General features: G+C 44.5%; 1 long non-coding RNA gene across 4 annotated transcripts in view; it reads right to left on the bottom strand.

Annotated features, from left to right (window-relative positions):
* Positions 1-24,229, bottom strand: part of LOC131814990 (uncharacterized) — an 88,005-nt gene that overhangs the window by 58,366 nt on the left and 5,410 nt on the right. The window contains exon 1 of one of the 4 annotated variants that reach the window (XR_009347525.1): positions 13,139-13,221. The exons of 2 other annotated variants lie outside the window; for them this stretch is intronic. This is a non-coding gene — a long non-coding RNA (uncharacterized LOC131814990). Of the gene's footprint in view, positions 1-13,138; positions 13,222-24,229 lie in introns of those variants that run through there. One more of the 4 variants, XR_009347527.1, reaches the window with a different exon arrangement.

The raw sequence follows: 24,229 nt of genomic DNA on the forward strand, positions 1-24,229 counted from the left end.
AGAGAGGCAGGCAGAGAGAGAGAGAGGAGGAAGCAGGCTCCCCGCTGAGCAGAGAGCCCAATGCAGGACTCGATCCCAGGACCCTGAGATCACGACCCGAGCCGAAGGCAGAGGCTCAACCCACTGAGCCACCCAGGCGCCCCATTGACCTTGAGGACAGATTAACAGATTTCTTTTCTAATCTGAAGAGCAGAAGGAAAAAATTAACAGAGCTTCAGGAACCTGTGGGACATTACCAGAAGATTTAACATATGTACAATTGGAGTCCTAAAGGAAAGGAGAAATAGAACGAAGCAGATAAGATACTTGAGGAAATAATAGCTAAACATTTCCCAAAATTACTATGTCCCATTGAGATGGCAAGCTCAGTAAAAGCAAGAAATTCTGGGTTATAACCTCTTTAGCAGTCCACACAGCACCTAACAAAGTCAAGCCACACAGCAGATTTGCAACTAATATGTATTGATACATTCAACATTCAAAATAATTACCTGCTGAGTGCATACTGTGCATAAAGCGTAATGAAAGGGGCTAGAAACACAGAGATGATATGATTAATAACCACTGTGCTTAGTGGAAGGCTGAGCTTTTGCACAAGGTAAGAGGGAGAAGCCCCACTGCTTCTTTCTGAGGAAGGAAAAGGTTTCATTCTTTCGTAGGCAATTCGTCATAATTTGATTTGTTTGTTAACGGTGGTCTCTGCCAAAAAGAAACTATGACATTGTGAAAATGCAGCTGATGGCCACACGTATCTCTTTCTGATCCTCTTCAAATGCTCCTTTTCTCCCCTAACTTTGTTCATTTAGGACAAAAGGGTGAGGCTCTCTACACAATTTTCACTGACTTTGCTGGTCAGTGCCTTTAGCTTTTAGACAGAATTTATACCTTCAAGATACCTACAGATGATTAGCCACAACATATTTTGATACTTCTGTAACATACAGGGAGAAATCTCTGAGAAAGACCATCTTTCCACTTCAGAAAGGATACACAGAGGTGTATGAATATAAGATCAAAAGGACAAGTTTATGTGTGTGTGCGTGTGTATGTGTGTATGTGAGAGAGAGAGACAGACAGACAGCAAGGCAAAGAGAGTCAGAGAGACAGAAACACAGAGAGAAAAACAGAAAAAGTGAGACTCATAACATCCCCTTCTCTGTGTGAAACCGTGAAGCATTCCCTCAGACTGTTTACATGCTGTCCACCAGCAGTCCATGATTCTGAAAAGCAGCCTGTGCACAAATACACTCAGCAAAGCACTCTAGCAGAGATGTGCTGGACTGATGTGCTCGTTTCCAGTATCACTGTGGATATAAGGACATGGTTTTGGGCATTGGACCCAAAACCAGATGCCTGAACCCATAAATTTAGTAAATCCCCTTGAAATGAGCTGCTGGAAATGTCTTATTTCTATTATAAAAAAGAACTCATCCGTCAAGATACAGCAGAAATTAGATTTTGGTGTGTGTGCAGGAGCTTCTGAGCCAGGAAGTGGTATTTATAAGTTTGGTTATGGCTCTGTCCCTGACTCTCAGAGTGACTTTGGTCAGGATTTTAGTCTCGCTGGTGCCTGTGTACCCAGACAGTTGGGGATAATCCCCTCCGTGATCCATGCCACAGCCGGCCACATCTATCACAATAGCAGAACTGTCATCCACAGTTCGCTCCTGTGCATTGGGCATGGTGAGGAGCACTCTGCTTGCATGATTTCTGACCCTAGCAATCATCCTGCAGGTGGGCACTACTCAGTCTGCAGATGATGGCACTGGATTTTAGAGAGATCTAGCAAATTTGGAAAAGTCACACCAACCAGTAAGCGGCAGCACCAGGATTCTATCGGATGCCTCTCACTACAGGACATTAGTTTGCTTTGACTCGTTAGGCATAGTTGATATATGAAAGGACACTCTAGTGTATTTGCGTGTGTGTGTGTGTATGTGTGTGTATATATACATATATATGTATATATACATATATATATTCAGAAAAGAAGAGGAAGAAGAATGCTTAGGAACTGCATTCATGGAGCGTAAATCTAGATGAACAAGGAGATATGGCCTAACTCAACTAGAGACTATAAACAACACACAGAGTGAGAGCTGCAGGCTGCACTTAGGGACCGTGCATACAACAAAAAGTCAGACAGTGTTTGAGATGCTTGGTGGGTCCCTTGGAAACCACTGGAGTTCTCAGGCTGTATGCATCCTAACCTGAATGATAACCAGGAGTCCCACCGCCACACCATGCAGGACAAAAAAGGTTGTGCATCCCCTACCATGTGATTCCAAATGCAACTTGAAGAGAAGTCCCTAATGTTTGCAAATCCACAACTTTAGAAAAATGCATTTGCACGAGTAGACGATTGTTGATGAAGCTCGGAAGCCCACTGTACCATCATCTCTCTCTGTTTTGGCAGGCTTAAAATCTCCCATAACTGAAGTTTTAAAAGATGCAAGGAGAAAAGAGAAACAAAAAGAAAAATGGTGCTCTGCCTGCGGTGGAAGAGAGATGCCTGAAAACAAAGAAGAAATCCTGATAAAATAAATGACATGTGAAGGGGACTCTTCCCCTTGTTGGCCAATAGCTATAGTGTGTCAAGGGGAAAAAACTCAGGGAAGGGAAAGTCCTCCTGTGAAAACCTGAGTGTGTTCTTACAAGAAGTGAGGGATTCTGAATGATCAAGAAAAACCTGGTTGTTGGAAGAGCCACCAGGTGGCCCAATATGGCAGAGCTGGGAGCAGCTGCATGTGGAGCTTGTGAACGAAGGGCAGGTTTACAACAGACACCTCCTTACAATGAACTTAAATACATCCCAGCACAAAATTCAAAAACATCACTAAGATATATTAAAATACACATAATGGGTGCCTGGGTGGCTCAGTCGGTTAAATGTCCGACTTGATTTCAGCTCGGGCTGCGATCTCCAGGATCGTGAGATCAAGCCCCACATTGGGACTCAACAGGGAGTCTGCTTGAGATTCTCTCTCCCTCCCTCCCTCTGCCCCTCCCGCTTGGGCACATGCTCTCCACGTCTCTCTCAAATACAAATAAGTCTTTAAAAAAAAAAAAAAAAGTACACATGGGCACCTGGGTGGCTCAGTTGGTTAAGCGACTGCCTTCAGCTCAGGTCATGATCCTGGAGTTCCGGGTTTGTGACCTTCATCGGGCTCCCTGCTCGACAGGGAGTCTGCTTTTCCCTCTGACCCTCCCCCTTCTCATGTGCTCATGCTCTCTCTCTCTCTCTCATTCTCTCTCTCTCACAAATAAATAAATAAAATCTTTTTTTAAACTTTTTTTAAAAGTACACATATCAAAGACATATATATACTGATGTCTCAATATATAAACAGTTTGGGGCTTCCACACAGTTATTTATTTTTGTCTAGTTGATCTTGTTTGCTGCCATTGGCATGAGATGGCCAGCAGCTGGGGCTGTGACTGCTGTTCTTTTGTTCAGTTATAAGTTGTAAACCAGTGATTCCCAATCTTTTTCAAGTTACCGTTGTTTATTTGACTTGATGAAACTTGTTCCTTTTTTTAAACCTCCCTAAAGGAAAAAAAGCTTTATGACAACTTATTTTTTAATAAAACTAAGCAAAAAAAAAGTCCTGGTAATTCTTCTCAAAAATTGTTTTTCAGGACACCTGACTGGCTCAGTCCATGGAGCACATGACTCTTGATCTCTAGGCTATGAGTTCAAGCCCTAAGTTAGGTGTAGAGATTACCTAAAAATAAAATCTCCCCAAAATTGTTTTTCACATTAATAGGAATACAAAATACCCACCATTCAATATGGTAACATTAACAATATTAGGCATCCAATCAAAAACTACTAATCATACAAAGGAATAGGAAAATCTTACCTTTAACAAGGAGAATGATCAGTCAAGATGAACTGACCCAGAACTGGTAGCCCCAGGTGTTAAAATTAATAGACAGGTACATAAAAATTGTCATTAATGTTGTATTAAATATGTTCAGGGTGGCTCAGTCAGTTAAGAACCTTGCCATCTGTTCAGGTCATGATCTCAGGGTCCTGGGATCGAGCCCAGGTCAGGCTCCCTGCTCTTTTGGGAGTCTGCTTCTCCCTCTGCCTGCTGCTCCCCAGCCTGTGCTCTCTTTCTCTCTGTGAAATAAATAAATAAAATCTTTAAAATAAATAAATACACAAATACATTCAAAATTTAAGTGCACACATGAAACATATTTCTTAAAGACTCTTATCAAACTTCCAGATAATACAGACCTGAAGCCATAAAACTCCTAGAAGAAAACATTGGTGGTAAGCTCCTTGACATTTGTCTTGGCAATGAGTTTTTGGATTTGACACCAAAAGGCAAAAACAAATAAGTGGGACTATATCAAACTAAAATGTTTGTGCATTATTGGAAGGAATGTAAATCAGTGAAGCCACTATGTAAAACAGTATGGAGTTTCCTCAAAAAATTTAAAATGGAAATACCAGATGACCCAGCAATTTCACTTCTGGGTATATATCCAAAAGAAAGCAGGTCAAAGAGTTATTTCTATCCCCATGTTCATTGCAGCATTTTCTCAATAGTGAAGATACGGAAACAACCTAAGTGTCCATCATTGAATGAACACACACACACACCCCCGCATACATACAAGAGAATATCATTCAGCCATGAGAAAGGAAATCCTGATATTCATGACATCATGGACCTTGATAGCACCACTAAGTGAAATAAGCCAGACAAAAGATTGCATTACAATTCAAATGTAAACTGTAAAATTATGAAATTTTGAAAAAACAAAAAACATGGGAAAAAGTCTTGAAGACCTTAGGTTAGGAAAAGTGTTCAGATTTGACATTAAAAATATGATCTATAAAAGGAAAACTTTACAAATTGGACCTCTTAAAAATTCTTGCTCTTTCTGTGAAAGACCCTGTCATGAAAACAAAAAGACAAATTACAGACTGGAACAAAATTTTCAGAAACCACATAGCTACCAAAGGACTTGGTGTCTAGAATGTATAAAGAGTTCTCAAAACCCAATGGTACAGGGGCACCTGGGTGGCTCAGTTGATTGAGCATCTGCCTTCAGCTCAGGTCATGATCGTGGGGTCCTGGGATGGAGTCCAACACTGGACTTTCTGCTCAGTGGGGAGTCTGCTTCACACTCTCACTCTCCCTCTCTCTCTCTCTCTCAAATAAATAAATAAAATCTTTTTTAAAAAATACCCAATAGTACAAAAGTAAATAATAGAGTTAGAAAGAGGGCTGAGGATATGCCAGTGAAGGTGGCAAGTAAGCAAATGACCCACTCTAAAACATCAGCAACCAGGGAAATGTACATTAAAACCCCCAAATCGGGGCACCTGAGTGCCTCAGTCAGTTACGTGTCTAACTCTTGGCTTCAGCTCAGGTCATGATCTCAGGGTCATGAGACTGAGCCCCAAGTCATGCAACCCAGCATTAGCACTCTTAGGCATTTATCAAAGGCAAATGAAAACCTACAACACTCAAAAACCTATACAAGAATGTCCATAGCAACTTTGTTTGTAATAGCCAAAAACTATAGACTCCACAGGAATGTTCCTCAATGTGTAAATGATTAAATAAATACATTGTGGCACATCCAAACCATGGAATATTACCGAGCAATCAAAGGGAACAAACTACTGATACAATGAGACCTTAGACTAGCCTCGAGGGAGAACGGAAGACTATATACTGCATGATACTATGTAAATTATTTCATTTACATAACACTCCTGAAACAACTATAATATGAAAATGGAGAACAGATAAGTGCTTGCCAGATGTCATGAATTAGAGGAAGGGGGGAAGACTGACTATGAAGTACAAGGGAGCCTTGTGGTAATAATAAAAGATACTGTATCTCACTTGTGGCAATTGCACAAAGCCACATAAAAAGTAAAATTGCACAGATATAAATACACACATACTACAAATGAGTATATGTATAGCTGATGAAAATGTGAATAAACTCTGGGTTGTATCAATGCCAAATTCCTGGTTTTGATATGGTCCTACAGTTATGCAAGAGATCAATACTGAAGGAGGCACAGGTGAAGGGTACACAACAGGACCTTCCCATATGTTTCACTGCAACTTCCTGTAAATATAGTTATTTCAAAATAAAGAGTCAAAAATAAAATAAACTTATTATTTAACATAAAAACAATAATATAGGGTTACTATAAACTAAGGTATACAGTAAATATATAAGGAAAACATGTAAGAGCTATGGCAAAAAAAAAAAAAAAACCAGGAGGAGAAAAGCATAGGTATATTCCATAGGCCCTTATACTACACTTAAAGTGGCCTAATATAACTTGATAGCAGGCTGATGAGTTAAAGATGATCACATAAACCTCAGTGTAACCACTAAATGAGTAAGATGAAGAGAGATAACTAACAACACAACGTAGAAGATAAAACAGAAACAGAAAATATTCCATCCAAAAGAAGGCAGCAAAAGAGGAAAAGGGGAATAAAGAACAGATGAAACTAAGAGAAAACAAATATAAATGATAAATTTAAATCTAATCATATGAATAGTCACTGTCACCAATAGGAGCAAAATACATTCAAGTGCACATGGAACATTTACCAAGACAGACCATATTCTGGGCCATAACACATGTCTAAATAAATGTAAAAGCCTTAACTCACACAAAGTATATTCTGTGATCACAAGGAATTAAATTAGAAATCAATAACAGAAAGATATCTGGAAAAATCTTGAAATGTCTGGAAATTAAATAACACACCTCTGAGTAACCCATGGGTCAAAGAAGAAGTCAAAAGGAAAATTAGAAAGTAGTTTTTTTTAAAGATTTTATTTATTTATTTGACAGAGAGAGATCACAAGAAGGCAGAGAAGGAGGCAGAGAGAGAGAGAAGGAAGCAGGCTCCCTGCTGAGCAGAGAGCCCGATGCAGGGCTCGATCACACAACTCTGGGATCATGACCTGAGCCGAAGGCAGAGGCTTTAACCCACTGAGCCACCCAGGCGCCCCTAGAAAATGCTTTTAATGAGATGAAAATGAAAATACAACATATCAGAGTTTATAGGAGTCTGCTAAATCAGTTCTTACAGGGAAATTTATAGCATGAATTGACTATATTAGAATAGAAGAAAGGTCTCAAATCAGGTCCTCCCATATAAAACTAGAAAAAGAAAAATAAATGAAACCAAAGTAAGCAAAACATAGGAAATAATAAAGATCAAAGAGGAAATCAATGAGGGGCACCTTGGTGGCTCAGTGGGTTAAAGCCTCTGCCTTCAGCTCAGGTCATGATCCCAGGGTCCTGGGATCGAGCCCCGCATCAGGCTCTCTGCTCAGCAGGGAGCCTGCTTCCTCCTTTCTCTCTCTGCCTGCCTCTCTGCCTATTTGTGATCTCTGTCTGTCACATACATAAATAAATAAAATCTTTAAAAAAAAAAAAAAAAGAGGAAATCAATGAAACAGAAAACAGAAAAACAACACACAAAATCAATGAAAACTAAAGGTCATTCTTTGAGAATCTCAGTAAAATTAATAAACTTCTAGCCAGACTAATCAGATAAAAAGAGAGAAGATACAAACTAGCAGTATCAGGAAAGAAGTTAAGTAACATCACTATAGACTCTACAGATACTAATAAGGTAATAAGAAAATATCATGAACAACTTTATGCCTTTATGTAAATTTAACAACTTGGATAAAATGAACAACTGATTGAAAGATGCAAATTATCAAAGCTCACTCAAGAAAAAATAAGTAACTTGAATAAACCTATATCTATTAAAGACATCAAATTTATGGTTGAATCCTTCCCACAAAGAAAGCTCCTGGCCCAGATAGCTTTACTGGTGAATTCTTCCAAACATTTAAGGAAAAAGTAATACCAATACTACAGATAGTCTTTCAGAAAATTGAAGATTGACAATTTCCTAATTCATTCTCTGAGCTAGCACTTCTCTGATACCAAAACCAAAAACATCATAAAAATTACAGACCAGTATCTTCAGGAATATGAATATTTTTCTAAAGAATTTTGGCATGATCATCTCCCCATGGAATAAAACAGAGTAAAAGTCATACTGGGTATGAAAACATCTTCCCTTCAGAATGTGTAAGGACTCAGAGATAATGCTGTATTAAACAGCTTTCATTTAAAACATGCAGTGAATCAAGGGTAAGATGTAAGCACAGTAAAGAATATCTGATTAGGAATAAAAAGTTAAGCATACACCTACCATATGACCCAGCCATTCTACTGCTTGGTATATGCCCAAGAGTACAGAGAGTCTGGCACACAAGTGCTCTCAGCAACTCTAAGAGCCAATCCCAGAAATCACCCAAACACGCATGAACTGGAGCGCAGATATTGTGGTGCACCCACAACACTATCAATGGAGGAGCATTCCACACTAAAATGAAATGATACATACAACGAGATAGATGAATCTTTAAAAAAAAAATATGCTGATACAAAACAGACCCCAAAAAAGAGAATATATGCTATGCGATTGCATTTGCATAGAACTTTAAGAATGCAAACTATGGCCATAGCGACAGAAGGCAGTGCAGATGGAGCCTTGACGTGGGGCTCGATCTCACAACCCTGAGATCCTAACTTGAGCCAAAACCAAGAGTGGGTCACTCAACTGACTGCATGCCCCAGGTGCCCCATTAATAAAGCTATTTTTAACAAAAGGTGAGTCCAGGATCAAGAAAGACCTGGGTCCTAGGGCTGGGACAAGGCCCAGCATCTCCGTGCCCCTACAACAGAAGTGGGCTTTTCAGGATTAGGACCAGAACTTCCGCCAACACCAAATGTGCACTGCACCAAGGCTGTCAGAGCAGCCTGCCTCTCCCCGTTGCACCCTCATTCCCCTCCTCCCTGCTCACCCCCATATTTAAACAGAAGCCGAGAGACACTGCAACATGCTTATGAAATCCAGCCCCACCCTATGGCAAGAACACTAAAAACTCCATAGTTCTAAGAACAAGAGCACAAACAGATCTATTTTATTGTGTCCACAGGGTCCTAGCGGAGATTCGAGTTGTGGGATTTGCCCCCATGCTGTAGTGTGTAGATAAGAGCAGGAAAACAGCTGGGCAGGTCCCTGCATCAGTTCCAATAGGTTTGGCTTCATGTAACGGGAAACCTGATCATTGACACGCCTGCATTTATTCTTCTCCTTTATTGGAGACTAGAGGTGCATTGTGGAGAGTAGCTCTGGGTGAGGCCATCGGGGTCTCAGCCTTCTGCTGTCTTCCTGGGCATGTGGCCTCCACCCTCTGGGTTCCATGAAGTCTGCCAGAGACCTGTGATCTGACCAGCAGGAGCAGGAAGGGGGAAAGGCAAAGGGAGGAGCTCTGATTGTCCTGGAAGGCAACAGGGGTGCTGCCCAGAGGAGGGAGAGGGCAATTACCAGCAGGTCAGGGGCCTGGCTGTTTGGAGTCAAAAAGACAGCAGACACTAGAACCAATACTGGGATAGCACTTGTGCTATCAGCACCCTAAAACAGCCAGTCACCGGAGCTGAAACATGTCCTCTGGGTCTAAAGACCAACCATTGACTGTTGCTATAATTTTCTTCCCTTGAAGAATGGCTGCCAAGGAGCTCTGCTGCGGTGCTCTGGTCCCAGCCTTTAGCGACCACAAGGCAAGTGCAGGAAGGAGCTCCCCTTGGCGTGAACCCAGCCCGCACTGGGGGACCAAGGCTCTGCTCCTGAGTACCTTGAATGCTCCTTAAGGTGCTCAGCACCCAGGGTTTCTGGGCTGCCAGTGGAGAGCTGGAAGAAGAGACCCAGTCAAGCGAGGAGTGTCTGCTGTCACTGAGCACATACTTAAAAAGTAAGTGCCCTCAACAAATCATCAAAGCAGGCATGTCATCAGTTGGGGCCCAGTGGGAAAGCAGCAAGTCTGTTCACCGGGGTTAGGACCTATTGGTATCGGACAGTGAGAGGCACAGGGAAGGTGTGTGTCTTCATCAGACCTGGCTCTCCTGCCAACCAGCCACAGGCCACACCCACCCACAACCCTGTGTCAGTGGGGTGGGGGTGGGGGAAAGGAATTGGCCTCTCCTGCCTGTGAGGTTCCAGGGACTTGAGTGAGGGCTTGGCTCTCCACCTGGAGCCCCTGCCCTGAGCTTGCCCCTGGGGGTGAGCGGCCCAGACCCAGCAGAAGAGCCACTGCAGGAGCTACCACTTGCTCCAGGACCAACTTCCACTCTTAACCAAGTTCAGAGTGAGTCCAGCCATACCGTGCTCCCTCCACATGCATGAAGGCACTAAAGGTGCCCAAACAAGGAATGGGGAGGGATAGGGGCACCCCAGGGAATGTCCTGCACACTGGGCCTCTCGCCCCAGTGCAGTACCTCGGCTACAAGCACTAAAGTCACACACCCCTTTTTGTTTAAAATAGATTTCGGAGAGAACGGAAAGGTACACAGTCAAAGAAGCCCCCCTCCCCAGACCTGGCTACGCTCCTTTTACAGTGCTGGTACATCTTTGTAAATTTTCTGTCCATGTGTATTTGCCAAAGTATGTTACTTATACATAATCTGATTCACAATAGTAACATATAAAGTACATCTTACATTATTAAAATTAGAAGGGGTTGCACCTGGGTGGCTCAGTCATTAAGGGTTCGCCTTCGACTTAGGTCACGATCCCAGGGTCCTGGGACCCGAGGCCTACATTAATTGGTTCCCTGTTCAGCAGGGAGCCTGATTCTCCCTCTCCAGCTCCCCCTACTTGTGTTCTCTCTCTTGCTGTCTGTCATAAATAAGTAAAATCTTTCAAAAAAAAAAAAAAAATCAGAAGTAGGGAAGCTACAGCCACTAAATATCCAAGCAGAAGGGCCTCCTCCCAGGGCGCAGTTTCCGGGACGGCCAGCAGGTGTCAGAGCCACCAATAGTATTCCCACGCTCCCGCAGGGAAGCTTCAGGAAGGGAAAAGTTCTACTGGAAATGAGATGGGGAGACCCCCTCCCACCATTGTTTGCCCCTTTGGCCCAATATTTTGTCTACTACTGGGGTTGGGGCGGGAGGAGTAAGGAGAGCTGCAGAAAGCAATTAAATTCTCAGACCACAGATTCCCATTCAGCTGGGGAGCCTTTGATCCTTGGAGAAGCTGTTGAAACGCTGTTGGATGGCCTCCCACAGCTGGGTGGCACTTCTGGAAGCTCAGGGAGATCCAAGGAGGGGCGAGTGTGGAGGGAAACACGCAGAGGAGGGCTCTACGATGGCAAGCTTTGTCTCACAGTTTCTGTATGCGGAGCTTCCCCGACTTAACCTTGGGGTCATGGCCTCTTGGGCACTTCCCTCACTGGCCAGCCTGGCTGTCATCTGGAGCCACTGACCTAGGAGACCTTTGCCAGGCTGGAGCAGGCCTGGGTCCTGGAGCTGGTGGCCTGGGCTCGGCAGACAGACATGCCGTGAGGGGCTCTGTGTGGCACCCCACCCCCACCCCCTAGGCTCAGCCTGTAATTCTGAGATCACCAAAGCAGGCCAGCACAAAGGGGATGTTGAGGCAGGTACAACACCATCGGGGAATTGCGGAGAGGGGGACCACAACCTTGGCTCCGGAGGAGCAGACCCTTCCCTGAGAGTGTAGGAATGAAGGGAAGGATCTTTGCCACATGCCCCAGCTGGTACATGTCTGGGCTACTCCCCGGACCACACCCCACTTCTGGCGGTGGGTCCAGAGAAGAGCTCAGACAGGGTCCAGACCCACGGCACTCTGGGGCTTCTCAACGGTGGGACTTTACTACACAGAATGATCCCCAGCCTGCAGGAGGGGTGGAAGGTGGGGTGCAGGGAGGGAGGGGCAAGATACGAGTTCAGCATCCTCTGGATGGTACTGCTAATAGTTGTGATTTCCACACATTCTGACAGGTAGGCGAAGGTGACCTTTCTCAGTGACTCAGATGACCTCATCTGCTAAACTGGTACATCTTACCCAGGCCCCAAGAAGCAACGCTCATTATTTAACTCACTCTGTACCTCACATGTCATCTATGTCATTTAAAATAATACACCTGTGCTACCATACACATAATAAAAATGGCAATTATCGTGAAAACACAGGTGGCATTCACATCCAAATATGACCATGCATTTTGATGCTCGATGTTTCAAGCATCATATACAAGCCGAATGCTTCATTTAAAAACAAACCAGGCAAAACCGCTGTCTGTGCTGGGATACACATTCATTTACCACGACTGGTATAATGAGCACAGCTTTGATGTCTGGCCATTGAGGGGTTTTCTTCCATTACCCTCTTACATATGACAGAAGAGGTATGGAACGGGAAGAATCGCTCATAATGCTAACCAGCCCCACTCTCTTGGATCATGTCGGAGGGAATACTCTCTCTGAGGAGGGTCAGACAGAGCCAAGGGGAGCGGCCACCCTAATCTGCTCAAGGAAACCTGGTTAACAACGGGGCCTCCCTTGCAGGAACCATGGAATGGGTTGACTCCTGGATAATCCTAGGCCCACTGGATTCCTGGTAAAACAAATAGCCTCACAAGCCCCCTGAAAAGTCAAGCTAGTCCTTACTAGTTCTACTTCATCAGGCTGCTCACCTGACAAGGCTACATTAGGCCACACTAGGCCAAGACAGACTTCACTGGTCAAGGTCTATCTGGAGATACTCAAGTTTCCAGCTCCCTGGAAAAAAAGCAACCAATGGGGTCTTGGAGGTGGGAAGGGCTGGGGTTCAGGCCCCGCCCACATCACTGAATCAGACCCCTGCTTGCCACACGCCCCCTTCACTTCAATCATGCTTTGGGGGTGAGTCAGGGAGGAGGTGGGTGGTTGTGCCTGGTTTTGCCAGGTGTCTGGTCCCCTAATGACCATGACTCCTCCCTCGACTTAATCCTTCCTGTACAGGGACTCCACCTCCAAGCCCTGCACTCAACCAGGCAAAAGGCCTGATTCAGAACTCCGTCTCTTCAGCAGTACCCGAGGCTGTTTCCCTTCCATAAAGCGGTAAGGAAATCACCCATATGGATACACAAAAACAGATCACTTCCTGAACCACACCTGAGTTCGGGTGCAGAGTTGGGGCACAGAGTAAGGCCAAGCTTCAAGCTCGAGGTCACTGGCCATAATTATCCCTCCCAAAAGGGCAGCCTTTCTTACCTGTAGCAGCAGCTTCTGAGGCATGACAAATAGCCGTGCCCCTGGAAACCCGGGAAGGAAGCATTCCTCAGCAGGCCTCCCGGCCCAGGTGTCAGGGACACGCACCAGAAGAGTAAACAGACTAAACCAATAGAAGCAAGAGAGAACTGGTTCTCCTGCTCTCTAGATGGCTCGTGACATTTCAATTATGTGCAGCACAATATCACAGCATTATTTTCAAGCTTTATGGAATCTCCTGGCTTCACAAAAGGAATATTAGTTGGTGCAGTTGAAGGATGGCTAGAGGCCGAGACAAGAAAGAAGTTCATGGGCAGGGATGAACCCCACAGCGGCACCATGTGTGGGACTGGGCGGGTAAAGCACGGCACCTTTTGTCCCGGGGAACCACAAGTGTGGGACGTTTGGGCTGTTGCTTATTTGCAATTTATTTCTCTGGATTAGAAGTGTATGTCCTTGAGGCAACGTCAGTGTCAAGTTAGCAAGTGGCAGAGGAGCCCTGAGTTCCAGCTTCCCCAGTAGCTCTGCTGCGTGATGGCCCGTGGAACGGATCGAGGGAATCTTCCCGAAAGCCAGTGCGGAGAGTTCCCAAAGCACAACTGGACTCAGGATCTAAACAGACTGATCTTTCTTTTAGAATCTCTGCTGTGGGGCAAGGAGAGAGAAGGGTCCCATGTCCTCTCTCTGGGTCCCAACTTCTCGAAGATCTCCTTTCAAAACTCGTCAAGGGCAGACCGCAGCCCCCCAGTGAAAAGACGTACCCAGAGTTCTTCCGACAATGATGCTATTGAGAGTTGCACCTTCTAACACCTACAGGTGCCAAACAGGCCTGTTTCATAATATCACCTCAAACTGTATTCCTCTGGCCCTGAAACACTTTACTTTTTAAAAATACCCATTCATCTTGAAACACATCCCATGTTTAAGAGAGAAATGGATATGAGAGACAGATCATTTGCTTCTTAATTATACTGTCAGAACTACGACAGCACAAGTTTAACCCTAAATGGCCACTGGCTGTCAGCCTCGATGTTGGGGAGGACGCAGGGAACAGTGGGGACCATGCTGAACTATAGCACACATAACCTCATGAAGGCAGAAGCCACTGTCACACCAACAGTTAAGTCTGGCAGAAGCATGGGCTTGGCACTTTCCAAAGAAACCAGAAATCCAGATTCTCATGTGTAACCTCTCAGTGTTTAAACAAGGAGTATAAGCTTTAAAAAAATAAATCTCAGGTCACCAGTTTGCTACCTCCCTCTTTAATGACTGATGGCAGTCACTGGGAACAGAACTGACCTGAAGCCAGGAACACAAGGCTGTTAGACCTCGCTCTGACACCTGGGCAAGACACCTGGTCGTTGTGGGTCTCTGTCACCTTGGTCAAAAAGTTTAGAGGTCCAAATTCCTCTCGTTACTAAATTGTTATACTGTATAGTTATATAAGTTTTCTAGATGGTCAACTCCCACAGGAATAACCACAAACCTAATTAAAAGGAAAAACACCCACAGAAATAGATCGCTGGACCCTAGCAGGGTCTGCTACACTGTCTAGACATGCCCTCGGTGTGGCCAACCCCCTGGGTTAACACAGCCACAAGACGTGAGCCCTTCCACGGGGTCTGATCCTCTCTGAGAGCCAACCCCCACCCACCGAGGAAAAGAAAAAGTGGCTCTCCTCCTGTTATCTTGGCTGTGTTGGGGAACACCTCTCTAAGAAACAGAGCTAGTGTGGGTCTCCTGACCCTAAACTCGGGGTTTCCAGGGGACATTGGAGTCAGAAAGCGATGCTGACCAACGGGCTGTTGAGAACCCCAACTCCAGCTTTCTGTGGTCACGCTCATCCTTCCTGCAATGGGCTGTGTAGCTGCCACACCGACCATCTGCATAAGCTGGCTGTCCTCCGAACAGCTCTGGTCACTGAACCTGAGACTACAGCTCCACGTGCAGACAGCTCAGCCCAAGCCAAAGCACACAGAAGGGAAGGGAAGGGAAGGGAAGAAGAACTGGTAAGGGAAGAAGAGAAAAGCAAGCTGGGGAATGATGACAGAGGGGTAAGCTAAGGGCCTTTCCACTGCAAAAGGTAAAAATTGGCATATTTCAGTCCCAGTAGGAATATTCACATTCTTACAGTTACATGAAGTGTGTGTGCCTTGGGCAAAATGAAGTCCCCAAGAGGAGGAGGAACTGAAACAGCACAGCTCCCTCACACGGGCCACCCTGAGCTTACGGAAAGACTGACAGACTGCCAGTATCCAGTACCTTTCAGAGAAAGACTTACCTTTGACTCCAAAACCAGCTATGACCTTTCTCTCTACTTGTCTCTTGGAGACATTTTCTCCGCCTTGCCCTGTGACCACCCTGGCCTCAGGTCATCAGTGCTCTGTCAGCTCAGTGTTAGCCCGAGGCCTTTGTATTATCTGTTGTCACTGCCTGGAATGCTCTTTACCTTGATCTTCCTGGGGGTGGCTGGCTTAAGTCACAGCCTCCAGGACGCCCCTTAGACTGGGCCCTCTCTGGCCCTCCGAGGATTTACCAATGCTTGGGTCACATGACCCTACTCTGCTTCACACCACCCAATTTGTTTCTGTCTTCCTTGCTTGCCTTCCCTCACTAATATACGAGCTCACTTTTCTAGCCGCTAGAGCGATGCCTTGCCTACCGCAAGTGCTCGGGGAGCAGGAGTGGAAGGGATGGCTGGCTGGCTGGCTGGCTAAAGTGGGGGAGGCCTCCAGCAGATAGACGCCTGCAGTTTGTTGGGCAAGTGGGGAGGAATAAACCCGCACAGACTTGAGTCCAGCAGGAAGGCAGACATTTATCCCATGCTTCTGGAAATACACCGTGCTGTCTACTCAGGACGAGTGTGGGAACAATCTCTAAGGAAAGTGAAGGGCTGGCCAGATGGGCAAAGGCATGAAGAGGGGTGGTGGGGCAGACACCCCGTGGGGGAGCAGCACAACGAGGCACCACGACTGAAAGTAGAACATGGGCTCCAGCAGCCCCGGGTGCAGGCATGAGGGAGACAGGGCCTGAAAGGAAGGCAGGGGCCAGTTCCTAAAGAGCTGCCTCAACCCATCTCTGAGCTGTGGGTGCCATGCACATATTAAGGAGGGAGGTGACAGGATGGCTTTCTGTCTATGATGATAATTCTGAAAGCAGCAAAGGCAACTAAGAAAGAAGAGAGCAAAACGAGCCAGAGACCCAAACCAGGTGAAAACACATCTGGGATCGCCTACCCAGAGTAACAGAGGAGGAGGAAGAAGAGACAGATGGAAAGCTGTTGAAAGGGTAGAATCACCGGAGCCCCGTGACACACAAGATGTGGGAGACAAGAGAATGGACGGGGTTAAAGGAAATCCCATCAGAATCAATGGTCTTGGTGTGGGGGGCCATGAAGCCCTAAATGCCTCATGCACAGACACAACAGGTGCCCCGTGTGCCTGTGACCCTGGCCCAGCTGGGAATCCTTGTCCCCGTGCTCCGCAGTGCACCTGCTTCATCAGGAAGTCTGCAGAGAAGTCCCTCTGGTGTGTGTGCATCAAGCCTAGAGCACGTTGGTGATTTCTCTGCTCCTAAAGCTACACGTGCACTTCCTTACCACACAACCCTGTTTGGAGGCACACACTGATCCATCGCCGAAGCATGACTATCGCTCTAAATATAGATGTGCCTGTCACCCCAGAGAAAGAGCAGACCACAAGTCATGACTGCACTTACTCCAAGGAAATTTGCAGGTGATAAAATTAAAAAACAAATCAATGTAAGGTTTCATAAGTCTGGAAATCTGAACAGGGGGTCAAATTATGATGGCCTCACCTGCTTCACGTCTCTTGATCTTAAACTGCTAATTTGGCCCCCACTAATGCAGCCCCCACCTCACCCCACGCTATTCCTCAGTCCTCAAGGGAAATCTCACGCCGCAAGGTCCTTGCTCCATTCCCGCTCTCCTACTTTAGCCCCTCTCTGCCACCATCACCTGTGCGGCCACATCCTGTCCAGAGCACGGGCTCTGGGACCTGCCAGCTTGGCTCTGAGTCCTGACTTGGCCATCTGGGAGCTCTGAGACCCGGGGCAAGTTATCCAGCCGCTCTGTGCCTCAGTTTCCACCCTGGTAAAATCATGCGACAATTCAGTGAATTAGTTTTTGTCAAGTACTCAGAACAGTACCTAGCACGAGGCAAGTAGCCCACATGAGGAACCTGCTGTTCCTACCACCGCTGCCCTGGGAAAGCCTCTGCTAACTCCCACCACACAGAGCCAAAGCCACAGGAGCTGTGCTGTGAGGCAAGGGACAACGCCCTCCTGGTGTAATACACTGCCCCAGAGAGTTTGCCCCGTGTTTTCTGAAATTATCACTAAAAGAGTGATTTACCAACAAAACAGATGAACATATGGGAGGGGGAGAGAAGAGAAGAGAAAGATAGAGAACAAACTGAGGGTTGATGGAGGGAGGCAGGTGGGAAATGGGCCAGATGGGGGATGGGTATTAAAGAGGGCACCTGTTGTGATGAGCACTGGGTGTCATAGAAAAGTGATGAATCACTGAATTCCACTCTTGAAACCAATATCACACTATATTTTAACTAACAGAATTTACATAAAATTTTGAAAAAAATTAATAATGAAAATAAAAGAGTTCTTTCCATTTTTTACCTGCAGCCCTCCCTTCTCCACAGTGTCCTCCCAGGAATATGACATGAGTTGCAGACACCCGAGCTAGAAGACAAATGAGTGACAGATGCCACACGGTCTCCCTCCCTCGGGAAAGGGCTTTGTTACGGGGTCAAGTGGGTCCAGCCTGGCTCCCGCTGCCTTAAGATGGATTCTTCCCAGGAGAATCCTTCGTTCCTCACCTAAAAAGATTTCTGGAGTCACCCTGGTCCTGATTCTTCCAAAGGTAGAGTGTGAGTGAGTCTGATTCTTTAAAAGAATGGAGGACCAACTCTAACTGTTAAATTATTTGTAAGTGGAAAACAAGTATAAGGTGTAAAAACATGCTAAGTTTGAGACTGAAAATAGTTCTGATATAGGACTTTGCATTTACCTTTTTTTTAAAAGATTTTATTTATTCATTTGGGAGACAGAGAACTTGAGAGAAAGAATAGTGAGCAGCAGTGAGGAGCAGGTAGGGCAGAGGGAAAGGAAGAAGCAGGCTCCCCACTGAGCAGGGAGCTCGTTGTGGGGCTTGGTCCCAGGACCCTGGGAACAAGACCTGAGCCGAAAGCAGACACTTAACAACTGAGCCATCCAGGCGTCCCTGAATTTGTCTTTCATGATGAACTACCTGTCAATAATCTTAACATTAGGACAGGAAGAGGAAAACAAAATTTTAAACAAGATACCACTTAACATTAGCATAAAAAAAATCCAACACATAGGAATAAATCAGATAAAAGATGTGCAAGACCTCTCCAGAGAATCCAGAAACAATAGGAAGAAAAACTGAAGAAAAGGACACCTGGGTGGCTCAGTTCATAAGCGTCTGCCTTCAGCTCAGGTCATAATCCCAGGGTACTGGGATCAAGCCCCATACCAGGTTCCCTGCTCAGCAGAGAGCCTGCTTCTCTCTCTCTCACTCCCCCTGCTTGTATTCCCTCTCTGGTTATATCTCTCTGTCAAATAAATAAATAAGTAAGTAAAACAAAAAAAGGAAAACTAAAGACCTATGTTAATGGGAAAGCATGCATGCTCCTAGGCACAAAGATTCAATATTACAAAGATATTTGTTTTCCCCAAATTGATCTATGGATTTTATCCTAGTCAAAAATCTCAGGCATTTTTTGTGGAAATTGACAAGATGACTCCATTTTTTTTTATGAAATGCAAACGGCCAGAAGAGTCATGGCAATGTTGAAGAAAAAAAACACAGCTGAGCAATTTACACTACTAGAAGGCAAAACTTTATATAAAGTTACAGCAATTAAGCCAGTATAGTATTAGCAGAAACTTTTGTCACCAAAAGCGTAAAGATACACAAATGGACCAATAGAAAAAATGGAGGTTAGAAACAGACCCATAGATGTACAGGCCTTTAATTTTTGATAGTGACACCACACTGTACAACAAAGAGGATGGAATGGTCTTTTCAAAATGGTGCTGGACCATCTGGATATAAACATGGATAAACAAAATGAGCCTTGACCCCTACCTCACACCAGTTCCAAAACTAAATTTTAGGGTTGCCTGGCTGGCTCAGTAGGAAGGGCATGCAACACTGGGTCTCAGGGTCATGAGTTCAAGCCTCACATTGGGTGTAGAGATTACTTAAACAAATAAACTTAAAAAAAAAAAAAACTAAATTCTAGGAGGACTGTAGATATATCCTGGAAAGACAAGACACTGAAACTTCCAGACAGTATCTTAGGAGCATATCTTCATGCCCTTGAGGACAGGGAATGACTTCTAAAGTCGGACACAAAAAGCACAAACCATAAAGGGAACAATTGATGAATTGGATTTCATTAAGAACTTCTGCTTATCAAGACACCATTAAGAGAGCGAAAGCAAACCACACAGTGGGAGAAGTTTGCAGTACATGTATCCAACAAAGCACTCATATTCAGAATACATAAAGAACTCCACAAATCAATAAGAAAAAGGAAACAATTTTTAAAAGAGGGAGAAGCAAAAGACTTGAAAAGGCACTTCATAAAACAGAATATCCCAATGCCCCTGCTTAAAAGAATATATTTTATTCCTGAGACAGACAGGAATATATTCTCTAAAAAGAATATATTTTAATCATGATTAACATGATTAATCATCAGAAAAATGCAAATTAAAACTACAGTGAGGTGCCGCTGAGGTCCGGGCAATGTTCTATTTCATGACACGGGTCGTGGGCTCCTAGGAAACAATTCACTGAGTTGTACCTGTAAGGATTTGTGCACTCTTCTCTGTTTATTACACTTTCTTAACAATGTCTCCTAAAAAAAGAGACTTGAGAAATATCAACCAAATTTAATCTGTAGACCTTATTGGATATTGCTGCATACAAGCCAGCTGGTAAAAAAGAATTTGTAAGACTTGGGTCCATTAACTGCATATTTGATGATTATTAACAATTGTTTGTTTAGTTGAGATGATGGGTTTGCATCAATGTTTGCAACAAGAGTTCTCTTCATTTAGAGATACATACTGAAGTATAAATACACATACTATAAATAAAATAATACCTTGGATTTGTTTCAAAATAGTCCAAAGAGGGAGGAGTTGTAAGTAAATAGTAAGACAAGAACGGAGGAGTTGATGGAGGGCTGGTAGAGCTGGTAGAGCTAGACAGTGAGTACGTGGGGATCGCTGTACAGCTGACCCGTGAACAACATAAGGGTTGAGGGCATTGACTCCCCCCATAGTCAAGAATCCATATATAACCTTTAACATCCCTGAAGCTTAACTGCTGATAGCCTGCAGTTCACCGGAAGCCTTACCGATAACATAAATAGTCGATGGACACATATTTTGTATATTATATGGTATTATGCATTATAATGAAGTAAGCTGGAGAAAAGAAAATACCATTAAGATAATCATCAAGGGGGCACCTGGGTGGCTCAGTGGGTTAAGCCTCTGCCTTCGGCTCAGGTCACAATCTCAGGGTCCTGGGATTGAGCCCCGAGTCAGGCTCTCTGTTCAGCTTCCCCCGCCTCTCTCTCTGCCTGCTTCTCTGCCTACTCGTGATCTCTCTCTGTCAAATAAGTAAGTAAAATCTTTAAAAAAAAAAAAAAAAGAAGAAGAAGAAGAAGAAGAAGAAAATCATCAGGAAGAGAACATACATTTACAGGACTGTGCTCAATTTATCAAAACATCTGCATCTAAGTGGAACTGCACAGTTCAAGGATCAGCGGTGGTGGTCAACGGTGGTGCTCTACTTCTGTGTGTGTTTAAAATCTTGTATAGTAACACTTTTTTTTTTTAAGATTTTATTTTTATTTATTTGACAGAGATCACAAGCAGGTAGAGAGGCAGGCAGAGAGAGAGAGAGGAGGAAGCAGGCTCCCTGCTGAGCAGAGAGCCCGATGTGGGACTCAATCCCAGGACCCTGAGATCATGACCTGAGCCGAAGGCAGAGGCTTAACCCTCTGAGCCACCCAGGCACCCAGTAACACTTTTTAAAGCTATAGCAAAGCAAGGTCTTGTGCTCTGGGGCTGTGACTCCTCTCTTCTACCCCTCCTGAACCGAATCAAATATTACATAGTGACAATGGAAATCATCAACATTGTACCCCTAGGCTACCAGGACCTCGAGACCTCAAGAAGTCATCTGGACCACTTCCTCCTCATCAAGCAGAGGATCTGAAACAGGAGGACTCATACCACATCTGCGATGAGCTGCAGAGAAAACAGCGTGCCCCCTCTCAGAGAAGGGGTTAAATGGGCAATATTTATTAGGGCCTCGGATATGAAAGAGCAATCAGTTATCCACACCCTTTGGGGGGGTATGCCAATGGAAGGTCTCTACACGGCCCAGGTGCCCTCCCTGGAAAAGCAGACCCCGAACAGGAGCCCCTGCAGCCTCCCTAAGCTAACCCTTCCTCTCCATCCCTAGATACTGACACTGTGCTGTCCAGCCTCATTCAGTGAGAGGTCTGGGGCTCCCTTAGCCCGCCGACTGGGCTGGAGCGGCTACTGGAGGAATCAACATTCCTGTATAAAACAAGTCTGGCTCGTACTCCAGGATCCTGGACTTATATGAGCTTTCAGTCTAGAAGCCCTCATGAGACAGACAGGAACGGCTGCACACATAACCTGGCTGGGCCTCCTGACCCACTGTGGCACCCAGGAAGCCCTCTGGGGTTGGGGCTGGCCTCGTTCACTCACCACCTCTCAGGGAAGCCACTCGATTGAGAAGCACATCTCCAGGTTGCACCTAGCTCACTCTGCTTCCCTTCTGGGCAAAATGCTACATTTCAACAAGGGCCTCTCAGAGAAATGAACTGGCTCTCTGATTCCTGCTGTGGCTCCTGAAGCCCTCCCTCCAGGCTCACCTGTGAAGGTTTCACAGGCGGGAATAAGGATTCACACCCACTAAAAGGGCAAGGATAAAAAATCAATTTAAAGGACTTCCACCATTTCTTCTTCTGATCCCTAAGAACCTCAACAGTGGGTACTTCTCAGATTAATACCAGGCCTCTCTGAATAGCATAGGGGTCACGCACCCAGCTCTCCCTCCACGTGCCAGCCACATGACCTCTACTGTCCCATGCTTCAGTCTGTCACCTGTGAAATGCAGGTCGGTAACAGTACACACCTCACAAGGTTGTTGAGATTAAATAGTACAGTCTGTGTAGAACACTTAAAACAATGCCTGGTGTTGGCCCTTAGCCATGACTCTAGGACTACAGAAGCCCCTGCTGAGAAGCTATGCCACTGCCAGAAAGAACAGGGAGGGTGGGCTCTCAGAAACCAAAGGAAGGAAACGGTTTTGCTGAAACTCTGTGGCTAAACCTTTCAAACACACCTATCTCCAGCTGTTAGCATACTTGCCACAGAACAGTGTTTGTCAATAATTTGGGGATAAAGAAAAAAATATTCTAAAAGGTCAGAGGTGTTGCAGGAAAAGTGGACATCCTTATATTTCAGAAATGCATACAGAAAGGCTGCTCCTCTGTATGAGGAGTAAAACCCTATTTGCACTCAAAGGGCCAGCAAGGCCCTGAACTGCCAGTCTTTTTTTTTTTTTTTTTAAGACTTTATTTATTTGAGAGAGACAGTGAGCACAAGAAGAGTGGGGTGCAGAGGGAGAGGGAGAAGCAGACTCCCCACTGAGTGAGAAGCTGAGGGCTGGATCCCACGACCCTGAGATCATGACCTAAGCCGATATCAAGAGTCAGACATATAACTGACTGAGCCACCCAGGCGCCCCTCAACGGCTAGTCTTGATTTAGCCTAGCACTGCTCCACACATCACAAAAAGCTAAGACCTTCGATTTCGCTCTTTTGTTATTAGTGACTGACATCCACGGGCTCATTCAAGCAAGTTTTTTTTTTAATTGAGGCTATTATAATGCTTCACGTTTGCCTACACGTTTAGTATTATTTAATAAAAAGCATGACTTCCAAATAAAACTAATTAACTGAAGAGATCCAAAGAATTAAAATATTAAAATTTTTAAGTCTTGCCATTAGACCATTACTTCCATATGCCCTGTGCATACATTTTGAAAACATATTTTCTTGTGATTAGAATTTTTCTTAACACTCATAATTGTGTTTTACCATTGACTATTCTTTATGATTATCATAATGCCAGACGAATGAACAGCATATATGAAACTGAGAATGAGGAAGCCTGCCCAAAAGGCCTGTTGTCTACCCTGCAGACTCCAGGGACTATTAATTATTTAGCTACTTTTCAAAGTTAATAAATAGGAATGTCTTTTTGCCCTTTATTCCCCAGATGAATTTAACCAAATGAGGGAGAGGGTGTGTGTGCACAGAGTGAGCAATCTGAGGACACAGGGGTATAGGCAATGAAAAGGAGATATGAAAAAATATATATATATATATTTAATGTCAATTAAATATGCACAACACTGCTTTATGTGGCACATTTTTATTATGACTAAATTCTCATGAATATTTTGATGGTTTTTGAGTGTACTTCAAAAAACATGAGCACTTAAAAAACATCAATACAAAGAAAGAGAGCAAGATTAAAATGACACTTGAAAAAAATACTTATAGTTAGAAAATGCAAACACCAAAGTATCAAAGGGAAAAAATAGCCCCCTTCTCACCATTGTCCTACCCCCCAAAGCTTTATGCTTTTCTATCCTACCAGGAAAATAATGTATGCGTGTAAATTGATTTATTTATGAAAAGGAATCCTATCATGCAGTCTTGTGACATCCATTTTTTTACTTAATAACATATATGTATATATGTATGTGTGTATATATATATATATATATATATTTTTTTTTTTTTTTAAGATTTTATTTATTTGAGAGAGCAAGCACATGCGGGTGGGAGGGGCAGAGGGAGAAGCAGCCTCCCAGCTGAGAAGGGAGTCCAATGCAGGGCTCCATCCCAGGACCCTGGAATCATGACCTGAGCTGAAGACAGATGCCTAACGACTGAGTCACTCCAGCG

This window comes from Mustela lutreola, chromosome 14 (assembly GCF_030435805.1).
Source record: "Mustela lutreola isolate mMusLut2 chromosome 14, mMusLut2.pri, whole genome shotgun sequence".
In the NCBI taxonomy this organism is placed as follows: domain Eukaryota; kingdom Metazoa; phylum Chordata; class Mammalia; order Carnivora; family Mustelidae; genus Mustela; species Mustela lutreola.